At 43.0% G+C, this 20,121-nt stretch overlaps 1 protein-coding gene and 1 long non-coding RNA gene across 3 annotated transcripts in view; both read right to left on the reverse strand.

Annotated features, from left to right (window-relative positions):
- The window catches only part of LOC129050367 (E3 ubiquitin-protein ligase HERC2-like), a 38,460-nt gene extending 29,663 nt beyond the window's left edge, over nucleotides 1–8,797 (reverse strand). The window contains exons 1-4 of the mRNA XM_063716509.1: nucleotides 8,660–8,797; nucleotides 6,560–6,684; nucleotides 3,824–4,021; nucleotides 2,091–2,200 (exon numbers count right to left, since the gene is read on the reverse strand). The gene's annotated coding sequence lies outside the window, so the exon portion shown is untranslated. The remainder of the gene's footprint in view (nucleotides 1–2,090; nucleotides 2,201–3,823; nucleotides 4,022–6,559; nucleotides 6,685–8,659) is intronic.
- A 7,888-nt stretch (nucleotides 8,798–16,685) lies between these two features.
- On the reverse strand, nucleotides 16,686–19,740 carry LOC129050400 (uncharacterized). Of its 2 annotated transcripts, none has more exons than XR_008513990.2 (3): nucleotides 19,640–19,740; nucleotides 17,804–17,925; nucleotides 16,686–16,868 (listed from the first exon to the last, which is right to left on the reverse strand). It is a non-coding gene; the product is annotated as an uncharacterized LOC129050400 (long non-coding RNA). The 2 variants fall into 2 exon arrangements; XR_008513989.2 differs by lacking the exon at nucleotides 16,686–16,868 and adding an exon at nucleotides 16,991–17,076.
- Nucleotides 19,741–20,121: the final 381 nt, after the last annotated feature.

Raw genomic sequence — 20,121 nt, forward strand, 5'->3', positions numbered from 1 at the left:
TTATTTAGATAACAAATTAGTTCACTGTTTAACAGTTACCCAAAAACTGTGGAACAAAATAATTACAATGCTCCCCAAACTACAGTCAGAGAATAATGCAGGAAATATTCTCATTTCTATTCTGATCAATTTTATAAATTAAAATAAAAATTAAGAGCACACACACACACACCCACACACACCCACACCCATGCACACACACAAGAATCATACCATATGAATAAAAATCAAACTGTTCTGTTTAGAATGAAAAAGACCAAAGAACTTCTTAGAGGATGTGACTAAGATGCCAGTGACTTACTGTGTATATATAGTCTAGTGTGGATATACATTCAGCCAGAGTACCCTTAAAGCACTACCAGAACAGATCATCTCTCATTCTGTTACTGATTAATCCACCTGCAGACAGGGTGGTGGTGTGCCTGGTAAACTAAAATGGAACTGAATCATGGGTTTAGCCTTATGACAAAATATACCTCAGGGTAACCAGGACTTCAACAATGAAGTAGGCCAGGTCAGATGGCAGGACAGACTCCCAAACAGACAAGAAGGCACTTTTCTCCAGAGTCTGGTGCTAGCCATAACCAATAATTCTGATTTTCTCTTGCTCTGATCCCAAATTTAATGGCAATTCCCTCTCCCCAAAAGTAAAAATTCAACAGTGACAAAGAGTTATTAAGCATAATTAATACTTAAAAGAGATTAGGAGTCTGAGAGATGGTGAGGATAAATATCAGGGATTTTTTTTTTTTTTTTGAGAGAGCGCGTCTCGCTCTGTCGCCTAGGCTGGAGTGCAGCGGCATGACCTCGGCTCACTACAACCTCTGCCTCCCAGGTTCCAGCAATTCTCTTGTCTCAGCCTCCCAAGTAGCTGAGATTACAGGCAGACACCATGACACCTAGCTATATATATATTTTTTGTATTATTAGTAGAGATGGGGTTCACCATGTTGGCCAGGCTGGTCTCCAACTCCTGACCTCAAGTGATCTGCCTGACTCGGCCTCCCAAAGTGTTGGGATTTACAGGTGTGAACCACCGCGCCCAGCCAATATCAGGAATTTTTTGGTAAATGGTGGTAAAACAACTGGACATCAACATGGGGGAGAACAAAACTCCGTCTCAAAAATTCAAAATGGAACAAACATCTATATGTGAAATCAGAACCAAAAAGCTCCTAAAAGAAAACACAGGAAGAACATCTTTGTGTCCATGGGGTACACAGAGATTTCATTGACTGATTGATTGACTGAGACAGGGTCTTGCTCTGTCACCCAGGGTGGAGTGCAATAGCGCACTCATAGCTCACTGCAGCCTTGACCTCCAGGGCTCAAGACATCCTACCACTTCAGCCTTCTGAGTAGCTGGGACCAGACACACAACACCACACCCGTTTCCTGGAGTTTTTTGGCATTCTTTTTTGTTGTGTAGAGACAAGGTCTCCTTTATTGCCCAGGCTTGTCTCAAACTCCTGAGCTTAAGCAATCCTACCGCCTCAGGTTCCCTGAGTCCTGGGATGACAGGCTTGAGCCATCACACTAGATTTCTTGAATAAAACACAAAAAGTATGAATCACATAAAAAAATTGATACCCCGTCTCTACCAAAAAAATACAAAAAATTCTCTGGGGAGCCTGGGAGGCAGAGATTACAGTGAGCCAAAATTATGCCACTGCACCCCAGCCTGGGTGACAGAATCAGACCCTGTCTCAAAAAAAAAAAAAAACAAAAGGGCTACGACAACATGGCAATAGGATAGAATAGACTAGTGATGTTTGAGAGAGTAGTTTAGCAGAAAACAGGTAAGGGGATTTGAACCCAGAAAAGAAATTATAACAAACACAAACTTAATCTTAAAAGCATTGAAACATTTTTTTCACTTGGAAAGGACACCTGAAACCAGTTTATACACATACATGGTCACACAACTGCAAAACAGCCTTTCCTGTAGGAAATCTCAGATCATGTATGCCTGCTGACACACACACTAATTTCTATATGTATGTACATCAATAACTACTACTCAAAATGTCATTTTTAAAATTCCTCATTTCCTGAGTTTATTTCTTTTAGAACTTACAAAAATAACATACCTTTTTAGAAAGGCCAAGGTCCCCCTTCTTGGGCATAAATCCAGGGTCTAAATCTTTGGATTCAAGAAGTTTCTTAGTTGGTTTTCTTTGACATTTACTTTCATAAAGTCCTGAAATGCATGTATCTTTACATTAAATGATTTAGAAACTGAGCACAAGTTAATTTTTTAAAAATCTGTATACCACACAAAATGAATGTCAATGTTTTTTGATGTTTTCTCCATCATCTTATGGGAAGAGGCAGGATGGTAATTTGATTATAAAATATTAGTAAACAAAACAAGTAAATAGTTCTCAATGCAAGCACAAACTAATGTGAGGGATGTGTGTGTTGACTTTAAATCACAAAATAACTAAGGGAGAAATCAAAGGGACAGAACTATCTTTATAACAACTGATTTTTGGGAGGACAAAATAAGGAGAAAAGGAGTGAAACAGAGCTTGAATAATGGTCATAAATGGACCAAACTTACACTTTCTGCTCTGCCCCTAAGTAAATAAAATTCAATAGGTAAAAGATAATTCATAGGATCACTCAAGAATTATATAAAAGAGCTGACTTAATAAATCGAGTTTGGCACATAATAGGTACTGAAACAACAACTATCTTTACTATTCTTTCAAAAATCTTTTTTATTATACCCAACTAGTTTAAGCACAATTGGAATCATTTCTTTAAGGAACAACATCAAAAGCTCCTGTTGATAATGTAAAAAAGTTACATCCAAAATTTAAAGGGGTACAGAAAAGAGGATTCTTTCCATTCCTTGACTGACTAGAATATTCAATAGTTACAAGGTGAATTAGAGACAATGTGTTTAGATCCAACTCTCCCCAGGTGATTTATAAAGAATGATCAAGTGAGAAGTAACTGGTAATTAACTTCTAATGAACTGGTAATTACTATGTGGTCAGGTATATAACATCATACGTTAATACATTATGATCTCCATTTTATAGATGAGGAAACAAGTTCAGAGACTAAACAACTTCCCAAGTAACACAAGGACTGGTGGAGCCAGCACTTGAAGCACAGTGCTTATTCCACTAATGTGCGGTGCCCCTCTTGAAGCCCTGTTATCCTGGTTGTAATTTACACAGTGGCTGATCAACAATCATGAAGAGCAACACTGGAGCAAGGAGCATAGTTATCAAAAATATGTCTTCTTGATAGCGTGCCACAATTCATAGTTAGTAACTATATCTAATTAGCCATCATTGTAAGTATTTCCCAGGACAAAAGGGAGTAGTTTATCGTATATAGATACTATGTTGGCTTTACATCAAAACATACTAAAATCTCCTGCTTCCTCTAATCATACCTGCTCAAATACTGAGACCCCAACCCCACCTTACCTGGCATTTTAACCAGCAATTCCTCAGACTCAAGGGCAGGCCGTGGAGAGACTTCCGGAGCCACAGGTACAGACAAGGTCAGCTGCGGCAACTCAGCATGTCCACCTCCAAGTTCTGACTGAGCCAAGGGGCCTTCCAAAAATGGAACTTCCTTTTTTTTTTTGAGATGGAGTCTCACTCTGTCACCCAGGCTGGAGTGCAGTCGCAGGATCTCGGCTCACTGCAACCTCTGTCTCCTAGGTTCATGCCATTCTCCTGCCTCAGCCTCCCGGGTAGTTGGGACTACAGGCACCTGCCAACACGCCCGGCTAATTTTTTGTATTTTTAGTAGAGACGGGGTTTCACCATGTTAGCCAGGATGGTCTCAATCTCCTCACCTCGTGATCCACCTGCCTCAGCCTCCCAAAGTGCTGGGATTACCAGCTTGAGCCACCATGCTTGGCCAACGGAACCTCCCTTTCAAGAACCGGAGGCTCTTCCTTGGTTGAAATCAAAGAATTCTCGTCCACCTGCTTGTTCTGAGCACTAGATCGACCTCGGGCTAGAAGGCTTTCCTCTTCACAGCGGGAACTTACCTAAGAACAAAAAATAAAAATAAGAGTCCACAGGCCAAAATTGTTGCAATTTAAGTGTCAAAAAGAATAACGCCCTTTAAAAGGAATGAAATTCTGACAAAGGCTACAAAAAGTGGATGAACCTTGAAGACATTATGTATGCTAAGGGAAATTACTTAGACACAAAGAACAAATATCATATGATTTCAAGTATATGAGGTATCCAGAATAAGAAAATTCTTAAGATAGAAAACAGAATGGCAATTGCCAGGGCCTGAGCAGAAAAGGGAGTTATTGGTTAATGGGTATTGACTTTTAGTTTGGAAAGATGAAAAAAATTATTGAGATGGATGGTGGAGATGGTTGCACAACAATGTAACTGTGCTTCATGCCACTGAACTGTACACTTACAAATGGATAAAACAGGCCCAGCGCTGTGGCTCACGCCTATAATCCGAGCACTATGGGAGGCCAAGGCGGGCGGATCACGAGGTCAGGAGATGGAGACTATCCTGGCTAACACAGTGAGACCCCATCTCTACTAAAAATGCAAAAAATTAGCCAGGCATGGTGGTGGGCACCTGTAGTCCCAGCTACTTGGGAGGCTGAGGCAGGAGAACAGTGTGAACCCGGGAGATGGAGCTTGCAGTGAGCCGAGATCATGCCACTGCACTGCAGCCTGGGCAACAGAGCGAGACTCTCTCTCCAAAAAAAAAAAAAAGGGATAAAATAATAAAATGTTATATATATATATTTATATATATATATAGCATATACATAACATATATATACAAATATATATAACTATATATAACATATAAATATATACATATCTATATATAACATATATAACATACATATATAACATATACATATAACATATATATAACATATACATATAACATATATATAACATATACATATAACATATATATATAACATATACATATAACATATATATATAACATATAAATATATATATTTTAACCAAAATTAAATAAAGAAAACAATGAAGTTGACTGACATACACTGAAGCTATAATATTGATAAGTCCACAACAGTAATTCAAAGGCAGGGGAAAAGACTGCTCTAATGTCTCCAATTAAAACAACTACTAATGAACTCCTTAATGTTACAATTGGTAATTAATGGGAAAGAAAGAAGCACTTATTCTGCCTTTCAAGTATTTCAGGACAATAATAGAGTCCAGTTAATGAAAGAGACTATCACTTAATAAAAATAGAGAAAATAATAAAACCTGAAAGTCTGCATTTTGTAACCTCTAATAAAATTATTAATATAGGTAAAGATCTTCAACTGGCATTTTCAAGAAACCATCAGGGAAGCTGGGCGTGGTGGCTCACACCTATAACCCCAACACTCTGGGAGGCTGAGGCAGAAAGATCACTGGAGCCCAGGAATTCCAGACCAGCCAGGGCAACACAGTGGGACATTGCCACTACAAAAAACTTGTTGTTAAAAATTAGCCAGGTGTGGTAGTGTGCACCTGTGGTCCCAACTACTCAGGAGGCTGAGATGGAAGGATTGCTTAAACCCAGGAGGTCAAGGCTGCAGTGAACCGTGTTCATGTATCTCTGCACTCCAGCTTGGGCAAGACCCTGTCTCCATTTTAAAAAAAGAAAAAACAAACTGTCAGGGAATGGCTGATGGGAATAAAATATTCCTTTTTGTAACCCTCCATATGCAATATGTTACACATTATCATCTCTGGTATAGTCTAGCTAAAAATGTTCAACTTCAATCTATCAAACTGACAGGTTCTATCTTCCACTTCACAGAGAACAGGAGATAGAGAAAACAATCTAAGTGACACCTATGGGGAAGCAATTACACAAATATAGAGAAGTAGATAACTTTACATGTCACTCTCTTAAAGACATGATCTTGATCAGGAAAAAGAGATTGCTCTGAATTCAAAGGGATTTGAGAACCATAACAACCAGTTACAATGAGTAGTCCTAGACTGAGACCTGGTATGAATAATCCAAAGGTAAAGGTTAGGGGATAATTGGTGAAATCTGAAAGACAGTTGATGTCAGATAAACAGATCTTATATAAGATGTAAGTCTGTTAAATTGATTATAAAGGAAAATGTTCCATTTTTTAACTACATATTAACCTATGTAGGCGTAGAATGTCAAACTGTCTCTACTTTAAATACTTCATTTTAAAACAACTGAATTAAAAAATAAGACAAATAAGATGTATTTATTTTTGAAATTAGGGTCAGATTATATATATTTCACTTTATAGCCCATATTTTTACTTAAGATTAAATCATAACAATATTCCTAAGTCATTAAATATTCTTTGAAAGCAAAGAGGGAAAAATATATACATAAGGAAATATAATATGTAGACTCATTTATATATTTCCTGAATAACCACTAAATCCTAAGTACTGTGCTAGAAGCTGAGAATAAAAAACAAGATCCCAGTTAAGGAAATTACTGTTTCATGAAGCTAAAGTATGACACTGAAGATAAAATTGCAGTTTCCTAAGGACCAGTGAAAGTTTGCCGAAATTTTGCAACACACCTTGTGCACCTGCTCCTGTACCTTCTTTTGTTTTTTCTTAGGAGTAAATATTGGATCATATTCTTCTGTATATTCCAAAAGCCACTTGCTTGGCTTCCTAAGGCGTTTCTTCTCTGACCACACAGCTAAAAGATGATAAACAAGTTCAATATTATAAAAGATGATAAACAAGTTCAATATTAATCAAAAAGTTTCAGGAAAACCCACTGTTTTTATGAGACCATCTGGTACTCCCAAAAGTAACCAGATAGGAAACCACACAGTAAAATAGACTATGGCTTAAGATGCAAGAGGCACAAAATGGCTTATGTTTTCTCATATGCAAAAGGAACTGGGGGAGACAAAAGGACTTGTGTTACCTTATATACACATACAACAGAATATATGTGGCCCATCCAATATTAAGGAAAAGGTTAAATTTAAAGCCAGGTCTTATAGTCACTGACACCTGTACATATAAAGCTAATATATACCTAATAAAAATATAGCATCTAGATCAGGTAAACGGGTAAAATACATCTTGAGTTACAGGTTAAGTATGGCTTATCTGAAATGCTTGGGATCAGAAGTGATTCAGAATTTTTCATATTTTGGAATATTTGCATACACATAATAAGTTATCTTGGGGATGGGACCCAAGTTGAAACAGCAAACTCATTTACGTATTATATACATCTTTTATACACATAGCCTGAAGGTAATTTTACAAAACATTTATTTTCTACATTACACAAAGTTTGTGTACAGTGAACCGTAAGAAAGCAAAACTGTCATTATCTCAGCCACCCACGTGGAATATCTGTGGTTGTTTGGCATTACCATCATTCCTGCCTCTGAATTTATATGCTACTGATAGGTAAACATTTCCTTACACTTATTGACACATAAGTACTTAACAGTAAAAATATGACATACCCTTAACACAGTGAGAAAGTAGTGTGTTCAGGGTAGCTACGCAGCACAGTACCATCACTAGAATACTTGTACCGGCTGATAAAAAAACAGTAATAACAACGTCGGGCTTTGCGTCTCCATCTATGATGCTGTGTTTTGATTGTAAGGTTACTGTAAACTGTTTTATTTGATAAGGTAAGCAGAGGCCAGACCCAGTGGCTAACACCTGTCCCCAGTACTTTGGGAGGCCGAGGCAGGCAGATCACAAGGTCGGGAGATCGAGACCGTCCTGGATAACACGGTGAAACCCCATCTCTACTAAAAACACAAAAAATTAGCCAGGCATGGTGGCAGGCGCCTGTAGTCCCAGCTACTCCGGAGGCTGAGGCAGGAGAATGGTGTGAACCCGGGAGGCGGAGCTTGCAGTGAGCCGAGACCATGCCACTGCACTCCAGCCTGGGCGACAGAGTGAGACTGTGTCTCAAAAAAAAAAAAAAAAGACTTTCTAATCATATTGTAAATGTGTAACAAGGGCCAAGTACTGTGTATTAAACTTAATAAATCAAAACAACAGGCCCTCTAAGACATAAATGGTGCTTCACTGTATGTTTATCTGCCTAACCCATCACAGGAACTCAATTCAGTATTAAACTGGTTTTAGATCAAGACACTAGAACTCATGTTTAGCAGTTATTAAATTACAATTATTAAGAAAAAAACTTCATTAGGTAAAGTCCTTTACTCCAAAAAGTTTCTCTAAATACATAAACACTAATATAAAAACAATTATTAAAACAACTTTGCCAGAATCTCAGGATTTCAGAAATATGAAAGTACTCATCTCTCACCTCTCCCATCGGCTTAAAATGACAAAAACAGACCATTATAGCTAAATCAAAGGAAATGTTTAAAGAGAAACAAACCCAAAGAGTAACTACACCAATTCTTGACCCAATTCTCTGTGCTCTGTCTTATGTAACATTACACTATGAATAACAATCCCATCATCCACTACAGCTTTTTTTTGGAAACAGTTTTGCTCTCATTGCCCAGGCTGGAGTGCAATGGCGTGATCTTGACTCACTGCAACCTCCGCCTCCTGGGTTCAAGCGATTCTCCTGCCTCAGCCTTCCAAGTAGCTGGGATCACAGGCATACACCACCACCCCTGGCTAATTTTGTATTTTTAGTAGAGATGGGGTCTCACCATGTTGGTCAGGCTGGTCTCCAACTCCTGACCTCAGGGGATCCACCCACCTCGGCCTCCCAAACTGCTGGGATTACAGGCGTGAGCCACTGCGCCCGGCCACACAACACAGTTCTAAACACTGGACTCTCATATCTACCAACACTCAATACCTGTTTAAAAAGAAAAAGAAAAATTAGGAAGGGGCAATAACATTTCAGTGTAAGTATCCATGATCAACTACTGCTTAACAGCCTACACGACTTTTGATGAACAGTCAAGGCAGATTACTTAATACTTAAAATGGTTAACCTTAGGGAGTAGGAAAATACACAGACACACACAAGATATTTCAAACACTTCTTTTTGCTGCTGATAAGGAGTTCCAAAAGTAGTTTTTCCAAGCCATTTCCAAATAAAAGTAGATTGGGTGTAAAGAATTGTCTATCGAAATATTACTGTTAGTATTTATTTAATAATGTCCTGACAAGCTTGCAATTACCACGTTAAATAAAAAATTAGGATCTAAGGCCAACACTGTTTCCTCATATTCTTGATGTGAAAATCTGAGCACTCCTCTCAATAAGGAGTTACAAATACAAAACAAACAGCTCAACTGAACTAACTCTTCTCTCTCCAGAAACACAAACACAAGACCTCATAAAACGAGTGAGTTCCTAGCGGCCATAATTACTGCAACTTACTTCTCCAATTTTCCCCTCCACAGTTAACTCAACAGCTCAAAAACTATCAGTAACAAACAGCAGTCACCATGATATGGTTAGGAGTGTGGCAGATTTCTTAACCAGTAATAATAGGAAAAAAATTTTGCCTATTAATAGATCTCAAGTTTCGTGCACTTGCAAGAAACTAATTAAAAGGCAGCCGTGCACGATCTACAAAAACAGCCATAAAGACTGTTAACATTTTAAGTTAAAGGAAACAAACCTGCTCCTCAATATAGCAAGATACAACTGACTTCCCCTTACATACCCTAAAAAAAGCCTTACATGAGAAATTTAAACATGGGAGCAGAAACACACCAACAAAAACACATGTCAAACCCCACCTGTGTATCTGTTTTCAACCATCTGGAGTCAAGGCGAGCCTGGGCAGCCAAACAGAAAGATTCAGAGGGCATCTTTTCTCCAGCTTCCTCCCAGGTCTCAGACCTGCAAGTAAACATACATGTTGAAGACCTAACGCTTTTTAATAGTTTACAAAGACACTCCCGAAAGGTTTAATGCAGAAAAGGAAAGAGAGAGAGAGAGAGAACAGAAAGGGGGGCGAGAAGAGCTGGGGAGGGGAGTGAAAGGGAGAGAGGGAAAGAGGGAAGAGATGGAGAGGGAGGTGGGGAAGGGAAAGCTTCCAAGGTAGGCAGGGTGTGCCGAGTTTCTGCACCATGCTGACAAGACCTTGAGAATGGACGGTCACAGGAAGCCAAGTCACAATGTCATCTCCCTGCCCTCAAATCCAAAAGGTACACACAAGCCCATCGTTTTAACGACAAATGACAGCAGCATGAATCTGCCGCTTTACCCCACAGCAGGGCGCGTGCGTGAAACAAATCACTCAAAAGGATCGCCTGCAGAAAAACCCACAGCCGCCACCACTTGAGAGATGGAGAGAGGCCCGAGGCTGCGCCGCCGGCGGTCAGCGCGTCCACGCCCGCCTCCCGGGCTCCGCCGCCCACCAGCCCCGCGCCCGCACCGCCCCCGCCACCGGCCGCCCAGGTGCCCCAGGCCAGGACCTGACGCGCAGGGCCCAGTGGCCTCGCCCCGCCGACGTGCGGACGCAGCCTCCCAGGAGCCGCTGGCTCAGCCGGCGCCCGCGATCCCGGCGCCTCTGGCGGCCCGAGGGGCGGGCCGACGCGGGACTGCCGCCCCCCTGCGTATGACCAATTGCAACGAGGCTGCTCCGCGGGCGCAGCCAATGGGGAAGAGGAGCCCTTCGCCGCTCCTCCGGCCTTTCCCGCTTCCAGCAATCCCGCGTATCTTCCTATTTGGAGCGCCCTGGCCGCGCCAAGGCCAACAGCGGGCGCCGGAAGGCGGGATTTCCGCAAGCCAGCACTCCCACGGGAGACTGCTTGGCCCAGAGCGCTCTTAATCACGCGGCGGCAGGTGGTCGCGCTCACACAAACTGGAGCTATCCAGGACGCGGGTCGAGTGGGGAGACCAGCTCCCCTGGGTATGAGAACAGATCTTTGTGAGGTCGGCTCGCTTGGGCCTGCAGAGCTTCCTCCTGTGTGTTCAACTGAACACAGCAAAAGTCTTGGGCGGATTACACGGAACAGCTGTGGAAGCACTGCAGGGAATCCAAGAAGGAAACAGACCTCCAGCGACCAGAAAACAAAATTGAAGAAATATAAAACAATATAGGCTGGGCATGCTGGCTCACGTCTGTAATTTTCAGCCTTTGGGAGGCCGAAGAGGGAGGATCCCTCGAAGTCAGGAGTTGGAGGATCCCATGTTGCCAGACTGGGCAACATAGCAAGACCCCATCTCTAAAAAATAAAAATAAAAAAATTTAACAATTGGCCAGGTGTGGTGGCACACACCTGTGATCCCAGCTGCTCGGGAGGCTGAGACAGGAGAATCGCCGGAGCCTGGGAAGTCAATGCTACAGTGAGCTGAGATCGTGCCACCGCACTCCAGCCTGGGAGTAAGATCCTGCCTCTAAGAAAGAAAAATACCGGCCGGGTGTGGTTTCTTATGCCTGTAATCCCAGCACTTTGGGAGGCCGCGGCAGGTGGATTATTTGAGGTCAGGAGTTCAAAACCAGCCTGGCCAACATGATGAGACCCGCTTCTCTACTAAAAATACGAAGATTAGCTGGGTGTGGTGGCGCGTGCCTGTAATCCCAGCTACTTGGGAGGCTGAGGCAGGAGAATCGCTTGAACCCGGGAGACGGAGGTTGCAGTGAGCCGAGATTGCACCACTGCACTCCAGCCTGGGGGACAGAGGCTGCACCACTGCAGCCTTGACTTACCGAGTTCAGGTGGTTCTCCACCTCAGCCTTGCCAGTAGCTGGGACTGCAGGCACATGCAGCCACGCCTGGCTAATTTTTGTATTTTTTGTAGACAGGGTTTTGCCATGTTGCCGAGGCTGGTCTCGAATTCCTGGGCTCAAGTGATCCGCCCGCCTCAGTCTCCCAAAATGCTGGGCTTACAGGTGTGAGTCGCTGCACTCGGCTAATAGTAATGAACTTTGAACAGAAGGAAAGATGTTATTATTTTGTTGGTTATGTTTTATCTATATTTCCTAATTTTTCTAAACATGTAAAGATAAAATTCTAAAAACTCAATAAGACCTCAGAACAAAAAAATTAGAGTATAAATATTTATTTTAGTTAACTTGTACAAATTTGGTTTCTGGAAAAAGAATGGAATAGATTTCCCGAGAAAAAAAATCCACCACTTTGGCCGGGCGTGGTGGTTTACGCCTGTAATCCCAGCACTTTGGGAGGCTGAGGCAGTGGATCACCTGAGGTCAGGAGTTCAAGACCAGCCTGACCAACATGAAGAAACCCCTGTCTCTACTAAAATTACAAAATTAGCCAGGCCTGGTGGCACGCACCTGTAATCCCAGCTACTCAGGAGGCTGAGGCTGGAGAATCCCTTGAACCCAGGAGGCAGAGGTTGCAGTGAGCTGAGATCGCACCATAGCACTCTAGCCTGGGTAACAAAAGCAAAGCTCTGTCTCAAAAAAAAAGAAAGAAAGAAAAGCAGACTGGCTGAAAGGATTAAAAAACAAAATATGATCCACCAATGTGCTATCTACAAGATAAATATTTTAAATACAGAAACGGATTGAAAGTCAAAGGATACAAAGATACAATTAAAATAGTAACCAAAAAAGAGCTGAAGGGGCTGTACTAATATCAAATGTAATACACTTTAAATTAAAGCAGGGCTGGGCATGGTAGCTTACGCCTATAATCCCAGCACTTTGGAAGGTGGAGGCAGAGAGATACTTGAGCCCAGAAGGTGGAGATCAGCCTGAGCAACATGGCATAATCCCATCTCTACAAAAAATACAAAAATTAGGCGGGCATGGTGGTACCCACCTGTGGTCCCAGCTATTTGGGAGGCTGAGGTGGGAGGATCATGTGAGCCAGAGAAATTGAGGCTGCAGTGAGCTAAGATCGGGCCCCTGCACTCCACTCTCGGCAACAGAGTGAGACCCCGTCTGAAAATAAAAAAAATCAAAAATGGGGTTGAGAGACAAAAAAGGACATCCTTTTTTTTTTTTTTTTTTTTGAGATGGAGTTTTGCTCTTGTTGCCCAGGCTGGCGTGCAATCGTGCGATCTTGGCTCACTGCAACCTCCGCCTCCCAGGTTCAAGTGATTCTCGTGCCTCAGGCTCCTGAGTAGCTGGCATTACATGTGCCTGCCATCATGCCCAGCTAATTTTTGTATTTTGGTACAGATGGAGTTTCACCATGTTGCCCAGGCTGGTCTCGAACTCCTGAGCTCAGGTGATCCACCTGGCTTGGCCTCCCAAAGTGCTGGGATTACAGACGTGAGCCACCACGCCAGCCAAAAGCTTCATTTTAAAAAAGGCTGGGTCAGGCATCATGGCTCATGCCTGTAATCCCAGCACTTTGAGAGGCCAACGCAGGTGGATCACCTGACATGAGGAGTTCGAGACCAGACTGACCAACATAGTGAAACCCCGTCTCTACCAAAAATACAAAAATTAGCCGGGCATGATGGCCCGTACCTGTAATCACAGCTACTCAGGAGGCTGAGGCAGGAGAATTGCTTGAATCTGGGAGGCGGAGGTTGCAGTGAACTGAGATTGTGCTACCACACTGCAGCCTGGGTGACAGTGAGATGCCATCTCAAAAAAATAAAGGCTGGGTGCCAGATGTGATGCATAGGCCTAGTTTGTTGACTCCTGTGCTTAAGATATAAAACTCTAAAGAACAGTGGGAGGAGGGAGCTTCCCTCTAGAGGCACAGGAGTGGGCAAGTTGGTCCCTGAGCAGTGACTTTATAATAACATGTTACACTGTGTTTTTTGTTTTTGTTTTGTTTTTTGTTTGAGACGGAGTTTCGCTCTGGTTGCCCAGGCTGGAGTACAATGGCATGATCTCAGCTCACAACAACCTCCGCCTCCCAGATCAAGCGATTCTCCTGCCTCAGCCTCCCAAGTAGCTGGGATTTCAGTCATGCAACACCACGCCCAGCTAATTTTGTACTTTGAGTAGGGATGGGGTTTCTCCATGTTGGTCAGGCTGGTCTCGAACTCCTGACCTCAGGTGATCTGCCCGCCTCGGCCTCCCAAAGTGCTGGGATTACAGGCATGAGCCACCACACCCAGACTATTTTTTTTTTTTTTTAGACAGCATCTGACTCCGTTGCCCAGGCTGGAGTGCAGTGGCACCACCTTGGTTCACTGCAGCCTTGACCTCCCAGGCCCAAGCGGTCCTTCTACCTCAGCCTCCCGAGTAGCTGGGACTACAGGTGCACTCCACCACACACGCCTAATTTTTGTATTTTTGGTAAAGATGGGGTTTCACCATGTTGGCCAGGCTGATCTTGAACTTCTGGGATCAAGGAATCCACCAACCTTGCTTTCCAAAGTGCTGGCATTACAGGCGTGAGCCACTGTACCCGGCCAAGAATTGTTTCTTCTCCTTACCTAGGTAGAGACCTCTGCAGAAACGCTGGGAGATCTTTGGAGAGAGGAGATTTTTCAAATAAAAAATTTAATACTTGGCCGGGCGTTGTGGCTCACCCCTGTAATCCCAGTATTTTGGGAGGCCGAGGCAGATGGATCACAAAGTCAGGAGATCAAGACCATCCTGGCTAACATGGTGAAACCCCATCTCTACTAAAAAATTACAAAAAATTAGCCGGGCATCGTGGCAGGCGCCTGTAGTCCCAGCTACTTGGGAGGCTGAGGCAGGAGAATGGCGTGAACCTGGGAGGCGGAGCTTGCATTGAGCAGACATCAGGCCACTGCACTCCAGCCTGGGTGACACAGCAAGACTGCATCTCAAAAAAAAAAAAAATTAATACTTTGGGAGGCCGAGGTGGGCAGATTGTGAGGTCAGGAGATCGAGACCATCCTGGCTAACACGGTGAAACCCCGTCTCTACTAAAAACACAAAAAATTAGCCAGGCATGGTGGCAGGCACCTGTAGTCCCAGCTACTCAGGAGGCTGAGGCAGGAGAATGGTGTGAACCCGGGAGGCAGAGCTTGCAGTGAGCCGAGATCGTGCCACTGCACTCCAGCCTGGGCGACAGAGCGAGACTCCTTCTTCAAAAAAAAAAGTAAGCAGAAACATCATCAGAAGCAGTTGAGAAGAATTCCAGGGAGTCCTCTCGGAATAAAGAGGCATTCTGAGGGATGGCTTTTTAAAGTGTTTCCTCTAAAGTCATCTGTCTCATTAACAACGAGTATTGTCTAGAATGATCTCGTTTTATTTATTTATTTATTTTCTGAGATGGGGTGTCGCTCTGTCACCCAGGCTGGGGTGCGGTGGTGTGATCTCGGCTCACTGCAACCTTCGCCTCCCAGGATCAAATGATTCTCCTGCCTCAGCCTCCCGAGTAGCTGAGATTACAGGTGCCTGCCACCAGGCCCAGCTAATTTTGTATTTTCAGTAGTGACAGGGTTTCACTGTGTTGGCCAGGCTGTTCTTGAACTCCTGACCTCAAGTGATCTGCCCGCCTTGGCCTCCCAAAGTGCTGGGATTACAGGCGTGAGACACTGTGCCCAGCCCAAGGCTCTCATTTTATAAACTGACATGATTTCTTTTTCTGTTATGAATGAACACTGTTCTGGTCCTTCAGTAAACCCGTCACATACATTAACCATGTCATCTATAGGTACTTTTTCTGCAGTGTTAATGTCGTCATTATCACAATCACCCTGATTCAGATCAATGTCAGCTCTATCACCATGGGTGAACGAAGAAACTGGAGCCTCTTTGTCGATATTAAAAGCTTTCTTGTTATCCGCTTCTTCCAGCTTACTGACAAACTGAAGGTATATTTTTTGCATATGTAAGGATGTTTCATATTTTTCTCACTTTCCTGAAGAAACCATCAAAATCACCACCTTGTTCATTATCATCAGTGAATACAGTTGAAGGTCAGAAGTTGTGCCAGGCATGCACAGCTGTACCTTTAGTCACTGTGTTGCAGGCCCTGACAACTGCACATATGGCATCCTTTACTCCTTTTGAAACCCTTTCACACCCATACATCTATTCACAGCTGCGAGCGTATTGTTCAAGAAAGTGTTTTTATGTTTGCTCTTCATCAATCTAGGGATTCCCTGGTCACATGGCAGTGAAGTCACACTTCAGGGAAAGCACACAGCATAAACATTATTTTTGAGAAAATTGCAGCTGCAGGATGAGCTGAAGAGTTTTAAGGAGGAACAGTCATCATCCAGTCCAGCTTCCCTGAAATAAGCACCAACTACTGCTACAAAATGTTTGTGAAACCAATCAGAAAAGATGTCCCTAGATATCCATGCCTTTCTGTTAGCATAATAATGAACTGGTAAGAAATTCATGCCTTTGGGGCAGGTGCGGTGGCTCAGGAGTTCGAGACCAGCCTGGCCAATATGGTGAAAGCCTGTCTCAAAAAAAAAAAAAAAAAAAAAAAAAAAAAAAAAATCAGGAGATGCTTTATCACCACAAATCTTTTTTATTTTTATTTTTTATTTTTTATTTTTTTTTGAGAGATTTTTTCACTCTTGTTGCCCAGGCTGGAGTACAATGACATGATCTCAGCTCACTGCAACCTCCGTCTCCTGGGTTCAACTGATTCTCCTGCCTCACCCTCCCGAGTAACTGGGATCACGGGCACGCGCCACCACGCCCAGCTAATTTTTGTATTTTTAGTAGAGACGGGGTTTCACCACGTTGGCCAAGCTGGTCTCAAACTCTGGACCTCAGGTGATCTCCCTGCCTTGGCATCCCAAAGTGCTGGGATTGCAGGCATGGGCCACCATGCCTGGCCCTAGCACCACAAATGTTTAAAATGTTAATATCATGATTTTTCAGAAATTTCTGCAACCAGCCTGTTGAATATTCACAGTTCCTTTCAATTTTCAGTTCATCATGATATATCTTTATTTCATGATTAGTGCACAGTAAGTTGCATGTGTTCACTGCATTGCTGATGGATCCACTCTCAATACACAATGGAGATCTTCATTATTAGCTTCATGTGGTGTTTTTCTATATTTCATTAACTTCTGTTAATCACCTTCAGCACAGAACATCAACAGTTACCCTCCTGTTTCTTCATATCATACATGGTGGTCATTCTAACACCATACTCTTCTGTAAGATATTTCACACTTACACCACTCTCTAGTTTCTCCAAGAGCCTGACTTACTTTCTGCACTATACATAAACATAAATTCTTCCTCTTTTCTTATTACTCTTATCCATGGGGATATCTGCAGGCTTTCTGAAAAGTTCAACAAAAGATTTATACCACAAAGCAGGAAAAAATTGTTTTTAATTTCAAAACACAATGAATAATGCAAGGAGGCTTTTGCCCCATGTGGGTTATTTTGGAAAACTTTCTGTTGGTGCATCCAGCCTGCATGTGTGCCATTTCATCACCTTTTATGGCTATAATTGCATGGGAAAACCCGGCCATGCACGTAAAAGATACATCTAAGCTGAAGGGAGCTGGAAGGATAGTTTTTCCCTGGAGGTTGTTGAATAAACTGTGCTGTGTTCCTGTGTTCTGACTGACCCATTGCATGAGGTCAATTGTGGAATTTTCCACTTGTGGCATTATGTCAATATTCAAAAAGATTTTGATTTTGGAGCATTTTAGATTTTCAGATTAGGAATGCTCAACCTGCATTTTAAACAACATCTCTGTGGATTATGTAGAATATCAGAATGACATTTCAACAGAATATTATATAATCGGCACTACCACATGAATTTCAAAACCACTTTATAAACACTTCATCAATTTAGTGTCATATGGTTGTGTTATTGTCTCATGCTAAAAAACTGAGAACTGTACATCTAAACAGAATTATCAAAAAATATAAAAGACATGGGAGGCCAAGGTGAGCAGATGGTTTGAGCCCAGAAGTTCAAGAACAGCCTGGGCAACAAAGTGAGACCGTGCCTCTACTGAACATAAATAAATAGCTGCCTGTGGTGGCACACACCTGTGGTCCCAGCTACATGGGAGACTGAAGCAGGAGGATGGCTTCAGCCCAGGAGATAGGGGCTGCAGTGAGCCAAGACAGTGCCACCGCACTCAAGCCTGAATGACACAGCGAAACCCTATCTGTAAAAACAAAATAATAATAATATATATAATTGATTATATGTCATTATCTCAATAAGATAAAAGTGTATGTCATGTAGGCAAAACGCAGGAGAATAAGATTTAATATATACGCAATTGCTTTATGGATCAAAAGAAAAGAAAAAAATTGAAAGATTAAAAATGGAATTTTGGGTATGTCCTTTAAAAAATCTTGTTACAGGTCGGGCACAGTGGCTCATGCCTGAAATCTCAGCACTTTCGGAGGCCAAGGTGGGCGGATCACCTGAGGCCAGGAGTTCGAGACCAGCCTGGCCAATATGGAAAAACCCCATCTCTACTAAAAATACAAAAATTGTGTAGTGGCGCACACCTGTAGGCCCAGCTACTCAGGAGGGTGAGGTAGGAGGATTGCTTGAACCCCTCGAGATCACACCACTTAACTTTAGCCTCCATCTCAAAAAAAAAATAACAAAATCTTATCATGTTTTATGATCAAAATATCAAAGTATATATTTTTCTTCAAAGTAATGATGAAAACAGCTAGGCAAAGTGGCCCACGCCTGTAATCCAAGTACTTTCGGAGGCACAGGCAGGAGGATTACTTGAGCCCAGGAGTTCAACACAAGCCTGGGGAACGTGGCGAGACCCTGTCCCTACAAAAAGTTAAAAAATTAGCCAGGTGTGGTGGCAAGTGCCTGTAGTCCCACCCAGCTATTTGGGAGGCTGAGGCGGGAGGATCACTTGAGCCCAGGAGTACGAGGCTGCAATGAGCTAGGATTGTGCCACTGCACTCCAGCCTGGACAACAGAACAAAACTCTGTCCCAAAGTGGGGGCAGGGTGGTGACTTACACAAACCCATCAAATTAGTTAAGTTTTTTTGTTTGTTTTGTTTTGAGATGGAGTCTTGCTCTGTCACCCAGGCTGGAGTGCAGTGGCGCGATCTCAGCTCACTGCAAGCTCCGCCTCCTGGGTTCATGTCATTCTCCTGCCTCAGCCTCCCGAATAGCTGGGACTACAGGTGCCCGCCACTTCGCCTGGCTAATCTTTTTGTATTTTTAGTAGAGACGGGGTTTCACTGTGTTAGCCAGGATGGTCTCGATCTCTGACCTCATGATCTGCCCGTCTCAGCCTCCCAAAGTGCTGGGATTACAGGCGTGAGCCACCGCGCCCGACAAACTAGTTAATTATTGAGGTGGCAAGGTCATAATTCCATCCCAACATCTCTCAAAACTCCCCATGAACACTGTTCATTAAAACAGGTCCCTATGCTGTCACATCATGCCCCTTATCTCCCTCCATCACGAACCCTCCTCACACAAATCAGATCTCAATCCTAGACAGTCTCCTTCCTTTGTCTTCTTCTTGGCAGGTTCCACAGGCTGTGTCTTGTTGCATTTCCTCTTTTTTTTTTTTTGAGACGGAGTCTTGCTCTGTCCCCCAGGCTGGAGTGTAATGGCGTGATCTTGGCTCACTGCAACATCCACCTCCTGGGTTCAAGTGATTCTTGTGCCTCAGTCTCCCAAGTAGCTGGGACTACAGGCACATGCCACCACACCTGGCTAATTTTTTGTATTTTTAGTAGAGACGGGGTTTCACCATGTTGGCCCAGCTGGTCTCAAACTCCTGACCTCAGGTGATCTGCTCGCCTCAGCCTCCCAAAGTGCTGAGATTATAGGCTTGAGCCACCACACCTGGCCACATTTCCTCTTATAATTGTTGTTTCCACTCTACCTTTGGGGTTTGCTTCTCTCATAGAGTAACTTCTCAGACTAGGCTTCAATCCTCCAGCTCTCTATTTCCTTGCAGCTCACAATGAAACCAGCAGATATCACAAAGGACTGGAAATTAAAGTGAGAAATTCTGTACTGGGTACATCTATTAGGTGACAGAGACCTTATGGCTCGTAAAACCTAAAATATTTACTATCTGGCACTTTAAGAAAAGTTTACCAACTCTTTTCCTAAATAAAAAATAGAGTAACATACTGAGGCTGAGGCACGAGAATCGCTTGAACCCAGGAGGCGGAGGTTGTAGTGAGCCGAGGCAGCTCCACTGCACTTCAGCCTGGGCGACAGAGTGAGACTTTGTCTAAAAAAAAAAAAATAGAGTAACATATTGTAGGTGAAACAGTCTGGCGACAACTGAATGAATTTAAAAAAGATGCTTCCTGGGTGGGATGCAGTGGCTCATGCCTGTAATCTCAGCACTTTTAG

The sequence above is a fragment of the Pongo abelii genome, chromosome 16 (assembly GCF_028885655.2).
Source record: "Pongo abelii isolate AG06213 chromosome 16, NHGRI_mPonAbe1-v2.0_pri, whole genome shotgun sequence".
NCBI lineage: Eukaryota > Metazoa > Chordata > Mammalia > Primates > Hominidae > Pongo > Pongo abelii.